Source organism: Chiloscyllium plagiosum, chromosome 8, assembly GCF_004010195.1.
Source record: "Chiloscyllium plagiosum isolate BGI_BamShark_2017 chromosome 8, ASM401019v2, whole genome shotgun sequence".
Taxonomy (NCBI): domain Eukaryota; kingdom Metazoa; phylum Chordata; class Chondrichthyes; order Orectolobiformes; family Hemiscylliidae; genus Chiloscyllium; species Chiloscyllium plagiosum.
This window is the reverse complement of record NC_057717.1, coordinates 30339336-30357037: the sequence shown is the minus strand read 5'-3', so window position 1 is coordinate 30357037 and position 17702 is coordinate 30339336. Positions and strand designations below refer to the sequence as shown.

The following is a 17702-nucleotide window of genomic DNA, read 5'->3' as shown; positions in this document are numbered from 1 at the left end:
CAGGTACAGAGAGGTTTTGGGACGGATTAAATTATATTTTATATATTTGCATCGTCATCAACTTTACAGCAGTTAAAACTGGGAGTGTAATTAGAGCAGCAAATAAATCTTAAACATTTATGCATCGAAAGGGAATGCTGTGTAAAGATACCATAGTTAGTGCTTATTTTATTCCACGCACACCAGCCAGGGAGCACATCCTTCTTGTATCTATCCTCTCGAGCTCTTGAAGATTTTTGTTCCTTTGAAGGGTTTCATGTTTAGATATTCCAGGGAAGACAGCTTCAAGCTCCTCAATCTCTCCTGCCGGGGCAATGCTGCTGTTAGAATTCAATTGACTGGTGCAGGTTACTGGTTGCTTCATGGACTGGAACTGGCAATTGAGACCGAAAGGTTCCTGTATAAAATATCTTCAATGGTATTGGCAGACTTGAGTGGTTTTAGGACAATGACATTGACTTACGGGCATGGAGTGTCAGACCACTTCCTGATGTGGGGCATCCTGCTTAGATTCAATCTATTGATAACTATTAGAACTGACTTGCACTGGCTCCGTAAAAGTGGTCAGAGCATTATGGCTGTCATCGAAGCTGGTAACAAACTTCTCATGGATTAACAATCATAAATGATAGAGTAGGTACGAGGTCAGATGGCACTGTTGGAGTATTGATGTTGTTGCTAATCACTTTAACTCGGCTGGAGTTGACTGAATTTATGTTGTCTCTTTCTGAATCTCAGGATGTCTCTCTGGGCAGTAAGTCACCACAAACAACAATCTGACAATGAGCAGGGATCATCTGTTTTGATTTAAATTGTGACTGTAGCACTGCTGCTTCACAGCACCAGGTACAAGGTTGGAGTCCAGCCTTGGTCAACAGCCTGTGTGGAGTTTGCACATTCCCCTATGATTGTGTGGGCCCCCTCCAGGTGCTCTGGTATCCTCCCACAGTTCAAATATTTGTGGGTTAGGTGGATCAGTCATGCTAAATTGTCAACAGTGTCCAGGATTGTGCAGATTCGGTGGATCAGGCATGGGAAATGCAGTGTTACAGGGATGGAGTGCTCCAGGTGGGATGCTCTTTGGATGGTTGGTGGGGTTTCATGGGCCAATGCTCTTCTTCCAAACTGTTGGGATTCTATTCTATGATTGAGGATAAAGCAGGGTGTCCTTGGAGAAGGAGTATGTGGTATGTATCAATGCTCTCGATGCATTTAGGTAGAGGTGGGCATCGCAGGGGATACAGTGCTTTATCTCTACTGCTGCCCCCTCACACCAACTCTACTTTGATTTGGTCCCTTCCCACTCTGTCTTTTGTAATGGTTTGCTTTGCCCGTAATGGGCTTTGTTTGTAAATATTCAATTGGTTACACGGGTGGTTTACTGCTGCTGATTATAGATTAACAACACCCAAAATGGCGTGATGATGAACGTGGGAAGGTTGCTCAGCTGTGAGATAACACTTCTGGGTCGGAGAAATGGGGGGAAAAGAGCACTTCACAGCTCACAGAAGGAGAACTGAAAAGTAGTTAAATCAAACCAAAGGTTCAGACATGGAGCGAATATTTCCCTGGAGTTTGAGTAAGTGGAAAGTCCGGGAATAGACAGGATTTTGTTTTACAGAGAGTTTGAAATTTTTAAAAACTGTTATATTCAGATAGTTTCATTTCTTTTAATTTTATTTATTGTGGAATAAATGGCTACAATATTTTAAAACCAAAAATTCACAAACCTGGTGTTAAAGAAAAATGTTAAATAAAATCCATCAAACCATCCCTCACTGAAAACTGATGTAGAAGTGCAATCTCCTGGAGAATCCCTGCCCGCTTCTTCCTACCCGGGCTCCATGGCTATATACATACCTGGGAGATAGCAGCAGGTGGCCATTCAATCCTGCTCCACCATTCAATGGGAAACAGCTAACTATGCAGCTCAGGCTCCTGTTCCTGCTAAATTCCAATCCCTTTCATGACTTTACCTCGAAGAACTATGTCCAAGTCCTCCTTTCGCTTCACTGCATTTTGTTCCAGTCACGTTGCTGTGTTACTGTGTGGGTGCAGGCAGGGGTAATGTGATGGTGCTGCCTCCTGGAGGATGCACTCAGCATCCCTCATCATCCTGCAGTAACATCAACTGGGTTTCAGCAACTAGAGATAGAAACTGTTTCCAGGATATGGGCATCACTGGCTCAGCCAGCATTTATTCCCCATCTCTCGTTACCCTTGAGAAGATGGTAGTGAGCTGCTGTCTTGAACCATTCACAGTCCATTTGGTGCAGGTAGACTGACAAAGCTGGGAGGGAGAGTGTTGCAGGATTTTGGCCGAGTGATTCTCCATCTTTGGTCCTTCAAATGCTGGTTAACTTTATCACGATCGGCACATGATTTTGAGATTTCAGTCTGCAAATCTTTTCTGGGTTCACTTCCTTTCCCTTCAGTTGCTGCAAGTCAATAATGTAACAGCAGAATGAAACAAAAGGAAACAGAAAGGGAGGTGGCAGATCGTGGACAGAAGAGGAACCTTCAGTCTGGGAGAATGGGTCAGATCCTTTGTTTCTCATTGGTCGATTCCAGTGTTATAATAAGTTGGCAATGTAACTTGGTCCCATGTGGGTGTGGTGACACTTTGACCCTCCAACAAATCAATACTACAAGCAAATACGTTCCTACTCCAGACAATCACAGTGTGAAATACTTTCCACTCGTTACCACAAAGCACATGCTCCAAAACTCACCCACAATCTGTACTTGTGCAGTGCCAGGTTTCCCCACAGACGTGTGGTCCCTGCTTCGGAATTTGGGAGTTGCAGTCCTCATGCAGGCACTGGAGCCCTGTCTCTGGAACATGAATGAAAAGTGTGGGATGGAGGATGTTGTGTATCAGATCCCTATTCAGACACACGGGACATGTGGGCTGTCACTGGGATTTACTGAGACATCTGCTTAGACAACCTGATTTCTGACGTCAGGAACATAGATTCAGCCAATTGGGGGATAGGGAGGTTAATAAGGCGCAGTAGGTTTTAAGCAGAGGTGGCTCAGTGGCTAGCACTGCTGCCTCACAGCATCAGAGACCTTAGGTGACTGTGTGGAGTTTACATATTCTCCCCATGTTTGCATGGTTTCATGCAGTTCTCCAGTGTCCTCACACAGTCCAAAGATGTGCAGGTTAGGTGGATTTCCTATGCTAAGTTGCCGATAGTGTCCATGCATGTGCAACAATTACAATTAGCCATGGGAAATGCAATGTTACAGGGAACGAGTGGGTCTGAATGGGATATTCATCGTAGGTTGGTGTGGACTCGATGGATGAATACCCTGTTTCTGAACTATAGGGACTCTATTCTATTCTCATGAGGAAGAATGCACTTATCTCGATGTGTTGTGAATCTGTGGAATTCCCTATTCAAACTGCGGTGGATGCCAGGACAATGAGCCAATTTAATGAAGAGATACAGATGTTGAATTTGCAATGAGATGAAGGGTGAGAGAGAGCTGGCGGGAAAATCCAGCTGAGACCGATGTGAGCTCAATCATCACCATATTAAATGGTGGGGCTGGTTCTCCAGTGCCCAGTGCTTATCTTCTTACGGAAATAACTGGAAAGCTGAATCCAAAAATTACCACATTCACCAAAGGAGATTTTCGGAAAATGACAGATAGTCAGATGGATTAGCATTCCAAGCTTAGATAGTGAGGAAGTGTGTAGGAGATAATGATTTTGCAATTTTAAACTGAGGGGAGACAGTGATTTATGGTTTTAGATTGCGTCGTACATTCGCAACGTCCAGAGTACACTGTTATGATTATCTGTCTTGTACTTTATTACAAAGCCAAGGTCACTGACAATGAAAACCATAACACCCAGGAAACATCGCCTCCCCTCGTAATCTGATAAAAGACTTCTGATAAGTCTGGTTGAACTTAGAACACAGATGGAAAGCTGGAAGATTAGATCCACTCCCAAGATCCAGTGCTTAAACAAAAGAAGACTACAATAGGATGAGGCAGGAGTTGGTTAATATAGACTGGAAACAAAGACTTTATGGTGGAAAAGTTGACGGACAGTGCGGGAATATCAAAGCAATTTTTTGAAGTGCTCAGCAAAAGTATATATCAGGGAAAATGAATGACTCCAGGAAAAGGAATAATCTGCCATGGGTGGCTCAGGAAATAAGAGAGTCTATCAAACTGAAATAGAATGCATACAAATTGCCAAAGACCAAGGAGTTTAGAAAAACTTTAAAGATCAACAGAAAGCTAGATGGGATTTGGGGGAGAAAAGTGATGAGTAACTATCCCCAGGGCCAGAATAGCAGTTTACACTGCTAGAGGGAAACCTATTGTGTGGGGAACATATGGCCTCTGTAATTGTTGAAGCACTTCACTGTTACCATAGAGATAATCCTGATCAAATTAAAAATCACAGCACACTCCAAAAGCTTGTACTTCCAAATGATCCTGTTGGACTATAACCTGGTAATGTGTGGTTTTTAACTTTGTCCACCCCACCCCAACACCGGCTCTTCCACATCATAATCCTGATAGATACACCACTGAAACTGAAGCGCCTGTCAGATACTTGATGGAGCCACCGGGGCGTGGGGGAGGGTTATGTGGTTTAACCACAAAGTGCTGAACTGAACGAGACTTTCTAACTGCCGTTGCCATGGAGATAATACTGAGAGACAGTCTCTATTCAAAGTCACAAACCACAAAGGTATAAGAATGGGACCGGCACATCGGACAGACGGGGAGTTACCTGATGCTGCCTGGAGGTGTTCTGCATGTCACTATCCAGGTAACTGCCATGTCTCATCAATAAAGACTCAAAGAAGACCTCTCAGAGTTTTGCACCTAGTTATTGCTATCCAGCAGGGTTCAGGAATATGAGTACACAGCAGTCAGTCTTCACAGTGGAGGATACGAAGAGCATGCCAGTAATTGAAAAGGAGACTAAGGAAGGTGACGATCTAGATAATAACCATTATCGTAAAAGAGTGAGAGCTGGGCAAGTTAATGGAGCTAAAGGTACCCAAGTCTCATTGCCCTGATGGAATACAACCCAGGATACCAACAGACTTAGTGGGAGAAATAGCTCAATCCATATACATACCACCCTCTGTGTAAAACAATTGCCCCTCAGCTATCAATAAAGACTCAAAGAAGACCTCTCAGAGTTCAGTGCCTAGTTATTCCTATCCGGCAGGGTTCAGGAATATGAGTACACAGCAGTCAGTCTTCACAGTGGAGGATAGGAAAAACATGCCAGTAATTGATAAGGAAACTGAGGAAGGTGAGGACCTCGAAATAACCATTATCGTGAAAGAGTTAGAGCTGGGCAAGTTAATGGAGCTAAAGGTACACAAGTTTCATTGCCCTAATGGAATACATCCCGGGATACCAACAGAGTTAGTGGGAGAAATAGCAAATGCACTTAGAGTCTTAGAATCCGACAGCAGAGAGAGGCCCTTTGGCCTAAACGGGCCCATGCTGACCAGAATGTTCATCCACGCTAACCCCATTTCCCTGCACTTGGCCCATTTGCTTCTGACCCTTTCCAATCCACGTATTTGTCCAAATGTCTTTTGCTTGTTGAGTGTTCCTGCCTGAACCACTTCCACTGGCAACTCATTCCATATACATACCACCCTCTGAGTAAAACAATTGCCACATAGCTTCTCTTTTATTCTTTCTCCTCTCACCTTAAACTGATCCAATCAACTGATCCAATCCTTGCGTTCCTGGGAAAAAGACTAAGTGCATTCACCTTCTCCATGCCTCTCATGGGCTTATACACTTCTAGAAAAGAACCCCCTCAGTTTCCTCTGGTCTAAACATAAAATCCTCACTTGTCCAACATCTCCCGATAACTCAGACCCCTGAGCCCTGGTAACATCCTTGTAAATTGTTCTGTACTTTCTACAGTTTAATAACTGAAACCTACATTACATTCATTTTATTTCCAGTGTTTCCCCACGGGGCTGGAACCGACGTGACAACGCCAATGGATTACAATCCATGATCGAGAATGAACTCCTTTACAACAATCCCGTTTTCATAGTGTTTCCCATGGTGCAGGTATCCTTGTGTCTTTCTGGTTGCATGGTTAATTAAAGACGTGTCCTTCTTCAAAGCAAAGGTGTGGCTTAATTGTTCCTGGGAAATGTGCCATGATTTTTCAGACTTTCAAAAACAAATGAAATCTCTCTCCACACTCACCATGCTTACATGGACTTGGCTGTGTCTCAGTACTTTTGCAGTCACACTGAGATTTGAAATATTCGCCCACGGACAGAGTGCACACCTTTCCTTCCAGATGAAAAGGCCAATGATATTCAGATCGGCACGAATCAAGTAACTATCAGATCTGAACATGAAATTCAATTTGAATTTCTCATCCGCAAATCCACCCTTTCAGTACAATACAACAGAGCACACAAGTTACCACTGTTAATACAGGATGGAAATTCATAAGACAATTGTAGCATTAAACTGTAGTTTCCTTGTTCCCCCAAAGCTTTAAACCTCAGTCTCACAATTTCTCTCTTCTGTGAACTGAAATCCAAACCAATCCCCCCCACTCCTTTCCTACACACCCAGTTCTCACACACTCTCTCTTAGAATTCAGTTTCCTAGCTCCTGATGAGAACCATCCTACATGCACTGCTTCCTGCACACTCTGGCCAAGACCCATCTTACTAAAATGAGCCAAATTAGAATTCTAATTGCAGGCCCATATTTGTCCCTTTCCATAACAACCCTGAATCTTCACAAAAAGAGTTCTGATAACTTTCTGCAAAACGCTGCACCACTGATAGTCTGATCACATGTCAGGGTAGCAAGAAAAGGGCCATTCCTCTGGGTCCTGCTCCCAGAGGGATGAAGCTGCTAATGATAGATTAATCCCTCACACCCACAGCCTCCTTCCCAGGCACTGACTTTTACTGCGCATACTCCCACAGTTGGCCAGCACTGCGCCCGTGCACCGGTCTCCCCTCCTACAGCACATGCTCCCGGTCATACAGGAGCCCAGGTGATTGACAGCAGCTGCTGCCCAATTTATCAGAATCCCTGCAGTATGGAAACAGGCCCTTTGGCCAAACAAGTCCATACTGACCCATTCCCCCTAACTAATGTAACTAATACTATGGGCAATTTAGAATGGCCAATTCACCTGCCCTGCACATCTTTGGATTGTGGGAGGAAACCGGAGCACCCGAAGGAAACCCGCTCAGGCACGGGGAGAATGCGCAAACTCCACACAGACATTCGCCGTGGCTGGAATCGTACCCGGGTACCTGGTGCTGTGAGGCAGCAGTGCTAACCACTGAGCCTTCTCTATCGACGGGAGGGGACGGGGCTGGAGGACGGGGACAATGGGATTGTTAACAATGAATGAATGTGGAGGGACACTGGGGGATGAACAGGTCAGTGAGGGACAGGAGCAGTGCAGCAACAGGAGAGGATCCTGGACAAACTGAGCAATGGGAGAGTTTGACAGGAGAGAAACTTTAGGAAGGTTCTGTTTGGAGGTTCAGGCAGGGACAGCTGGGAGACAGCATGGCCTGGCAGCTTGGGCAGTTTTACTAATCAGCCTCTTCAAAGATGCTGTTACTCAACTCTGAGCCTGATCCTCCTAGTCCAGAGGTAAGGACACTTACATTATTTCCTGGTGGGCAAGGGATACAGGAACTGCCGTTCAAAAGGAACTCACCTGTGTTGGTGACATTAACAAGACTCAATACACAGTCACCGACAAAATGCTGGTGTACTTGAACTAATCCAGAATATTAACACCTATAACTGGGCAACGCAGACCCCAAATGTACAGAGTTAAATCCTGGATACTAATAACAGATTTGTACATGGGAAGTCATAGCTCATGAATTTGACTCGGTTTTTTTGAAGAAGTGACAAAGAGGATTGCTGAGGTCAGAGCATGGACATGATCTACACGGACTTCAGTAGCGTGTTTGACAAGGTTCCTCATGGGAGACTAGTCAGCAAGGTTAGATCACATGGAGTACAGAACTGGCCTGAAGGTAGAAGGCAGAGGGTGCTTTTTAGGCTGGAGGCCTGTGACCAGTGGAGTGTCACAAGTATCCGTGCTGGATCCACAACATTTCGCCATTTGTATCCATTTGGATGTGAACATAAGAGGTATTGTAAGTACGTTTGCAGGTGACACCAAAATGGGAGGTGTAGTAGACAGTGAAAAGATTACCTCAGAGTACAAGAGGATCTGGATCAGATGGGTGAATGGACTGAGGATTCAGTTTAGAAAAATGCGAGCTGCAGCATTTTGGAAAAGCAAACATTAGCAGAATTTATACAGTTAATAGCAAGTTCCTGGGAAGTGCTGCTAAACAAAGAGTCCTTGGAGTGCAGGTTCATAGTTCCTTGCCAGTCGAGTAGCAAGTAGATAGGATAGTGAGGACGGCAGTTGATCTGCTTGTCTTTATTGGTCAGAGCATTGAGTACAGGGGTTGGAAGGTCATATTGCGGCTGTACAGGACATTACAAAAGTTGCTGAATCAATATTCCATATCATTCTGTTCTCATTCCTATCAGATGGATGTTCTTAAACTTTAAAGAGATCAGAAAAGAATTATAGCATGTTGCCAGGGTTGGATAGACTGTTTTCCCTGGAGCGTCAGAGGCTGAATGGTGACCTGAAAGAGATTTTTAAAATCAGGCTGGGCATGGATACGGTAAATAGACAAGATATTTGCACTGCAGTGGGGTAAAACAGGCCGACAGAGGGGAGGGACGGACAGAGTGGGGGGAGACGGAGGGGGGGAGCAGACAGAGCGGGAGAGACGGGGGGAACAGAGGGGGAAGATGGAGAGTTATTTTATAGATCTAAAACTCAACCCTGTTCCTGTTTTCTCCTCCTCACCTTAATTCCCTCTGGAGGGCTCAGAACAACTGTATAGTTCTTGGATAGTAGAGTTTCAGGGAGATCAGGTGCTGAATGTGGCATTTGGGACACTAACATTGAATGGAATGTGCTGATTCGATTCGATTCCACTCTCTATGGTGTTTGCACATTCTCCCTGTGTGTCTGCATGGGCTTCTGCTGGGTGCTCTTAATTTCCGCCCACAAATCCAAAGACATGCAGGTTAGCTGGATTAGCTTTGGGTAATGGTAGGTTACAGAGTTAGGGTGGAATGCTGTTCCGATGTTTGGCATGGTCTCATGGGCCGAAAGGCCTGCTTCCACACTGTAGGGATTCTATCACTGAGTATAGGGATTACGAGGTCATGTTGTGGCTGAGTAGGACATTGGTGAGGCCAGTTTTAGAATACTGCATTCAATTGTCGTCTCCCTGATTTCAGAAAGATGTTAGCAGAATAGGACTCAACCTCTTAATGGCAAGTTCTTGGGAAGTGTTGACAAATAAACAGACCATGCAGTGTGAGTTGATTGTTCTTTGAAAGTGTGGTTGAAGGAAGACAGGTTGGTGAAGGTGGTGTGCTGTATGCTAGCTGTTATTGGGCAGTGCATTGAGTATAGGAGTTGGGAGATCATGTTTCGGTTGCACAGTTTATTGGCTCGGCCACTTTTGGAATCCCCAGACTGCTTTCAATTCCAGTCTCCCTGCTATAGGAAAGATGTTGGGAAACTTGCAAGAGTTCAGAAAGGTTTTACTAGGGTGTTGCCAGTATTGGAACATTTGAACCATAGGGGGAGGCTGAATAGGCTGAGGCTATTTCCCCGCAGCACTGGACACTTTAGGTGGCTTTATCGAACTTTATAAAATTATGAGGAGCAATGATAGGGTGACTAGTCATGGTTTCTTTTTTCCCAGGGTAGTGGAGACCAAATAAATGTGAATCTTTTTTCCAAGGTGGAAATGACAAATTCTAGAGGAGAGATGGCAAGTTTAAAGCATATGAAAACCGAAACAACTGAAGATGCTGTAAACCAGGAAGAGAAACAGAAGTTTCTGGAAAGGCTCAGCAGGTCGAGCAGCATCTGTGAAAAGAAATTAGAGTTAACGTATCTGAGTAAGGGTGACCAGACCCGAAACTTTAACTGATTTTTCTTCACAGACGCTGCATGACCTGCTGAGCATTTCCAACAACGTCTGTGCAAGTTTAAAGGGAATTGTTTGGAGTATATACCTGAGAGTAACTTCATAAAGTGCGAGTCACATCACATCTGGAATTATGACTGAAGTTTTGGTCCCTTTATTTAAGGAAATACATCATTTCATCAGAGGTATTTCACAGAAAATTGACTGGGATGAACCCTGGTTTGCAGGGATTATCTTTTAAGAAAAGGCTGAAGAAGTTGGGACTCTCCTCACTGGATTTGGGAAGAATGAGAGTAGATCTCATTGTAACATGTAGGATTCTTAAGGAGTTTGACAGGGGAAAGACTGAGCGGATGTTTTCCATCATGAGGGAGTCTGGAACCAGATTCTGGGTCACTCAAGGAATCACGGGTTCTGTTTTGATTCGTCAAGTTTAAGGCAACACCGACACAGGTCAGGGGTTTCAGTAGCAATGGAGCTGGGGTGAGGTGGAGATAAGTAACATTTAAGAGATTGGAATTCCTGGTGTTTGTGTTTGTGATTGTCTGATCACAAGGTCACCTTGGGGTCAGATATGAGAGTAATATTGTCAAGAGTGTGGTTCTGCCTCAGACAGTTCCCAGGGAGAGGGAGGGGCTCAGCAGTAAGGGAAAGTAATTTGTAATAGCAACTGAAGGCAATGGGTTTAACCATTGCAACGTTCTGTTGCAGGAAATTGCAGCCAATCGCGTAGTGGGAGTGTGATGAGCAGTTTGATAACTGAGTAATAGAGAGGGATGATGGGGAGGGAGAGCTGGGCATTATCAGTGTACATGTGAAACCTAACACGGTGCTTTTGGACGATGTCACCTCCTGGCAGCATGTAGGTGAGAAACAGGAGGGACCAAGGAGAGATCCTTAAAGGACACTAAATACAATGAATTCAGAAAGGAAAGGGAGAGTCGGGATGGAGCAGGTTTTTGCAACAACGGTGGGGTCAAATATTAGTTTGTATCAGAATGGGAGAGAAGGACAAAACCAGAAAAGACAGACAGATAGAACAAGGAACAATATCTGTGAATTGGGGAGGGGGAGTGATGAGGAGGAAGAGCAGCCCAACTCCAAAAGCACTATTTCTACATTAGTGACATCACCCAACCCCACACTAGTCTCAGCCCATTTACTGAAATACTCGTCCATCCCTGTGTTATCTCCAGACATCATTATCCAAACACACTCCTGGCCAGCCTCCCACATTCAACTTACATGCAATCTCAAGAGTATCTAAAAACCTACTGCCTAAGTGCTCACTTGTAACAAAACTTGTTGATCCATCAAAAGGCTCCTATTAACAAGCAACAATTTAAAATTCTCACCCTTGATGTAATTCCTGGCTGTGAACATCACTGTCTCCCTGCACCACACAACCTGTGAAACCCCGACAACTCATTTTCTTTCATACCCCCAACGATGTGTTTATTCATTGCTTCACCTGTCTAGCTGTTTCTACTGTTGCCAAGGCAACACGGTCTGGAATTCCCACCCTAACCCTCTCAGGCCAGCTTTCATCCTTTAAGGTATTCCTGAAAACCTGTTTATTTGGCAATACTTTTGATCACCTGACCTAATATCCCCATCTGTGGCCTTATGTCAGAAGTTCTCAATAGTATTTCTGTGGAGTTATAAACATGATAAAAAAAAAACCGTTGTTGAGTTGCACACACATTGTCAACTTTTCAATGTTGCTGAGTGAATAATCTATGACAGCTCTTACTCAACCACATTGTGGGAGCACCTTCACCACACGAATTGCAGCTGTACAGGAAGTCAAACATCACCTTCCCAACAAGTAATGGGGCTTTGGCATTGATCACTGGTATCTGTGGAGGGAGAAACACACAGTTGATATTTCAGGGAGTGCAAAATGCATTATAGGGAGGGAAAATGGTGCAGAATTTGGGATTTTCAAATTTGTGTTTTACAATGTGCACTTAGTTCTGTAAAACCTCTCATCCCATACCATGAAAATTTCCTCTTCTTCCTGGACAATATGTCTTTCCTTTCCCCTGCCCTTCACCTTCACAGATTGCCAATGCCTTGGACACAACAACACTGCTGCCAGTGACGCTTATCATGTGGTTACGTATAGTCCCACCCCACATTCACTCTGATTCGTTGAAAGACCAACTCACACCTCTAGCCCCCGTTCCCCCACTCTTATTGGTCCTGCGCTGACATCAATAATCCGAGGCCCACTGTGGGCTGGAGCATGCTCAGTGCTTCCTGCTTTTGCTGTTATTCATCAGGTATGAGAGTGAGGGCTCATCCCTGTTTCTCCTGATGTCAGACAATAACAACAACTACCTGCATTGTATGGAGCCTTTCACATTGCCAAATCTCCTAAAATGCTTCACGAATGATGGAAACATTTATTAAAGAGAACGACTTTTAGATACATCTTTAAGGCGAAGAGAGGGAGTTAGGGAGGATATTCCAAAGGTTTGTGTCCTCGGCAGCTCCAATTGTGGAGTGATGTAGGTGGGCAACAGCTTACAATGGAGACAGTTAGTGGCTAACCATAGGTTAACAACCTCATGTCGTAGCCCTCTACCCCACACACCAGTCCTTGTTCTCACAGCCTGCCATTACACACTACCTCCGGTTAGCCACTAACAGTCTCCATTAACAGCTAGTCACCTTTCCCCCAGCTAGATCGTTATCCTTTATCCAACCGTTCTTCTCACTCTATCCCCACCTATCCTTTACTCCTTTTATCCTCCCCCACACTATCTTCTGCACATAAACTGATTTTTTTTCCTCAGTAACATCTATTCTGTGGAAGGGACACCGGATCTTAAACTTTAACTCTGATTTCTCTTCACAGATGCTGCCAGACTGCTGAGCTTTTCCAGAACCTCCTGGTTGTTGTTTCTGATTTACATCTTCCGCAATTCTTTTGGCTTTAATTTACCGGGAGTTTGTAATTCAGGTCCAACAGCCTTGGTCCCAGTCTCTGCTGTCTCCCCCAACCCCAAACAGTGACACTGCACCTGCACAGCTCATGGACAGGTGCTGTCTTGCTGGCCACACCCCTCATTCAATCCCACTGGCTGCAGGACCACACAGACTCTCCTCCCATTGGTCTGGAGCTGCCGTCAATCAGCCGGGCCCATTGTGATGAGAGTGGAGGGCTAATCCCTCTCTCTCCCCTGAGATGAGCTTCATCATTCACAGTGAATGGGGCAGTATCACAGAGCACAGGGGCCGGCTATTCAGCCTATTGGGACTGTACTCTCTACCTCTGGAGATGCTGCAAATCTGTCCCAAGTCCCCTCCCATGTGCCCATAGCCCCCCAAATCTTTCCTTAAAAAGTAAAATTCCAAGTCTGTTTCAGAATATCTGCTGAATCTGTGTCGTTCAGACTGTTCCAGATGCTCAGAACGTACTGCGGAAAATAGTGTTCACATTTTCACCGTGTATTATTTCCCAATTACTTGAAAGTAGTTACTAAAAATTATGACAGTGTTAACAATTCCTCTCTCTCTCTGCAAATTCAAGACCTTGGAACCAAATCTGCACCAGATCGAAATCACTGCTTCACCTTCTCAGCTCCATGGATAATTATCTGTGCTTCAGCTAGCTCTCCACAAAAGAAAGAAATGCATCTTAATTTATTAAGATCAAAGAAACAGACCTTCGGTCCAATTCGTCCGTGCCAATGAGGAATCCTAAACTAATGTATTCCCATTTACCATCTATTGGCCTGTATCCATAAAAACCCTTCCTATTCATGTACCCAATTGGAAGCCTTTTAAATGTTGCGATTTTTAAGCCTCCACTACTTCATCTGGTAGCCCCTCCCATACACACACCACACTCAGCTTGAAAACGTTGCCACTTAGATCCCTTTTAATTCTTTGCCCTCTCAACTTAAACCCATGTGCTCTAGTTTTGGACCCACCTAACCTGAGGAAAAAGGGCGCCATCTGCTCACCTTATCCACGCCCATCGTGATTTCATAAATCTCCATGAAGTCACCTCTCAGTCTTTTACTCTCCAGAGAAAATAGCCCCAGCCTATTCAACCTCTCCCTGTATGCCAAATCCTCAAATCCTGGCAAAGTTTTTTGTAAATCTTGTCCAAGCCTTTTCTAGTTTCACAACATCCTTCCCAGAACAGGGAAATTCAAACTGAAAACAGAATTCCTGAAGTGGCTTAATCTCGCCACAATATGACGTCCCAGCTTCTGTAATCAATGCATTGACCAATAACGGAGAGCATTAATGGAGTCCCATTTGCTGGCGGTTCACCCTTATCCCTCTAAAAACTTCCTCTTCATGTACCCAATCAAATGCTTTTTAAATGCTGCAATTGTACTGGCCTCCATCCCTTCCTCTGGCAGTTCATTCCATACTTGCAATTCTCTCAACATGAATAAGATGTCCCTTAGATCCCTTTTAAGTCTTTTCCCTCTCACCTTAAGCCTGTACCCTCTAGTACTGGACCCACCGAACTTGGGAAAAAGTCCCTGACTGCTCATCTTATCCATGCCCTTCATGATTTTATAAGATCACCTCTCAGCCTCCAACTCTCCAGGGAGAATAGTCCCAGCCTATTCAGCCTTTCCCAATAGCTCAAACCGTCCAACCCTGGCAAAGCCCTTGCAAACGTTTTCTGAACCCTTTCAAGTTTCTCAACATTATTTCAAGAACAGGGAGATTGGAACTGAAAACAGAATTCCAGAAGAACTGCAATCAGCGCCCTGTACAGCCACAATATGACGTTACAACAGCTGCATTCAATGCATTGACCAATAACGGGGAGCATACCAAATGCTGCATTCACTCCCCTGCCTACCTGCGACTCTACTTTCAAGGAACTATGAACCTGCACTCCAAGGTCTCTTTGCTCAGCAATGTTCCCCAGGACTTTACCATTAAGTGTATAAGTCCTGCCCTGATCTGCCTTTCCAAAATACAATAGCTCACATTTATCTAAATTAAACTCCGTCTGCCATTCCTTGCTCCAATGGCCCACCTGATCAAGATCTTGTTGTATTCTGAACTAACCTTTTTCACTGTCCACTACACATCCAATTTTGGTGTCTTCTGTCAACCAACTGACCATACCTCATATATTCACATCAAAGTCATTTATTTAAGGGGCCAATATCCATTCTTGCAGCACATTGCTGCTCACAGGCCTCCAGTCCGCAAAGCAACTCTCCATCATCATCCTCTGTCTTCTACCTTCAAGGCAGTTTTGTAATGGCTTGCTCTCCCTCCATTCCCTGTTATCTAACCCGGCTAACCAGTCTGCTTTGTGGAACCGTGTTGAATGTCCATATAAACAACATTCACCGCCTGGATTAATCAATTTTCTTTGTCACTTCACTCAAGTTAGTGAGACACAATTGTGCCTGTACAAAGTCACACTGACTCCCTGATCATTCCTTACTTTTCAAAATAGATGGATATCCTGTCCCTCAGAATCCCTTCCAACAACTTGTCTGCCACTGACTTCAGGCTCACTGTTTTCTTGTTCCATGGCCTCTCCTTACCACTTTTTAAAAATAATGGCACCTCACCTGTCACTATCAACGATACAAATACCTCAGGAGAGGCCCAACAATCACTTCCCTAGATTTCCAGAAAGTTCCGGGATACACCTGATCGGGTTCCAGGGCTTTATCCACCTTGATGTGATTTAAGACATCCAATACCACCTCCTCTGTAATATGGACACTTTTCAAGTTACCACCGTTTATGTCTCCAATCTCTAGAGCTTCCATATACTTCTCCAGTAAAAACGAAGTGAAATATTTGCACATATCTTGCATTCTCTGTGGTTCCATAGACAGCCTTGTTGACCTTTAAGGGGTCCTATTCTCTGGTCCAGTTAATCTTTTGTCTGTGATATATTTGTTTAATCTCTTTGAATTCTATTCCAGGACATCCCAGAAAGACCTACTTCACGGACCGTAATTTTCCTCTGACTTGATCAACAATGCCCTCCAACACATACCCTCCACTTCCCTCACCTCCGCCTTTACCCCACCCCTCCAGCCACAATAAAGAATATAACCCTGCGGTCTCCACCTTCCACCCCATTAATCTCCAGATACAGCGCATTAACATCTGTTACTTCTGCTACCTAAAGTCAGACCTCACCACTAGATACATATTTCCCTCCCCAACCCTATCTGTGTTCCGCAGAGACCATTCCCTCTGCACCTCCCATGTTCGTTCCACACCCTCCCACCAACCCATGTCCACACCCTCGACCGTCCCTTGCCGTCATGGGAGTTGTAAAACGTGCGGCCACACCTCCCTCTGACCTCTGTCCAAGACCACAAAAGGATCTTTTCACATCAGGCGGATATTTGCTAGCACATCCCAAAACCTCATATACTGCATCGAGACACTATGGGAAATTTAACATGGTTCATCCAACTAACCTACACATCTTTGGACTGTGGGAGGAAATTGGAACACCTGAAGGAAACCCTCACAAACACTGGGGAGAATGTGCCAACTTGAACGCAGGCAGTCGCCTGAGTCTGGAATCAAACCCAGGTCCCTGGGGCTGAGGAAGCAGCGCTAACCACTGAGCCACAATACTGTGGGATCTTTGGTTCTGATGCGCTGCCCCACTGATAACTCAGTCACTCACATTGCCTCATTTCCTAAGTGGCAGTGATGACGGAGTGAAATTATCGCTCGACAGTTAATCCAGAGACCCAGGTAACATTCTGGGGACCCGTGTTTGAATCCCATCATGGCAGATTTTGGAACGTGAATTCAATAAATATCTGGAAAAAAATAATCTAATGACGACAAGGAATCCATTGTCAATTGTTGCAAAAACCAATGTGGTTCACTCACGACCTTTAGGGAAGGAAAATGCCATCCTTACCTGGTCTGGTCTGCATGTGACTCCAGACCTATAGCAACGTGGTTGACTTAACTGCCCTCTGGGTAAACGCAGCAATAAATGCTGGCCGAGCCAGTGACAGCCTCATCCTGTGAATGAATAAATAAAATAGGTCAGGTTTTGTTCCTTCTCTAGTAGGTACATCCTACAAACTGAATCTGAAATGTTCTCGTACACACTGAACAAATACCTTTCCATCCAAGCCCTTAACACGACAGCACTCCGAGGCCATGTTGGTAAAGTTAAAACCCCTTATCATTGTATCCATATTATTCTTACAGATAACTGAGGTCTCCTGGTAAAATTGTATCTCAATACCCCGCTGACTATTGGGAGAGAGTCTATAATACAATCCCAGTAAGATGGTCATCCCTTTCTTATTTCTCAGTACCAACCAAATAACTTGCCTGGAGGTACTCCCAGGAATATCCTCCTGAAGCCCAGCCATAATGTTATCCCTAATCAAAAAAACTTTTCTCCCTGCTCTGTTGGCCCCTTTCTATCCTTGCTATAGCATCTATACCCTGGGATATTAAGCTGCTAGTCCAATCCATTCCTTAGTGATGCCTCTGTAATTGCTGTAATATCCCAGTGCTATGTTCAAAACCATACCCTGAGCCCACTGCCTGACCTGTCAGGTCTCTTGCACTGAAATAAACGCAGTGCAACTGGTCCGTCGCACCTCATTCTGTGGCTTGCTCTTGCCTGCCTTGACAGTCTGACTGGTGAACAGTACCAGCCTCAGACTC

General features: G+C 44.6%; 1 long non-coding RNA gene across 2 annotated transcripts; it reads right to left on the bottom strand.

The window, feature by feature from the left end:
• Positions 1-2578: 2578 nt before the first annotated feature.
• LOC122552406 lies at positions 2579-16974 on the bottom strand. 2 transcript variants are annotated; one of them, XR_006312367.1, is made up of 3 exons: positions 16936-16974; positions 11794-11899; positions 2579-2835 (listed from the first exon to the last, which is right to left on the bottom strand). It is a non-coding gene; the product is annotated as an uncharacterized LOC122552406 (long non-coding RNA). The 2 variants fall into 2 exon arrangements; XR_006312366.1 differs by lacking the exon at positions 16936-16974 and adding an exon at positions 16693-16814.
• Positions 16975-17702: the final 728 nt, after the last annotated feature.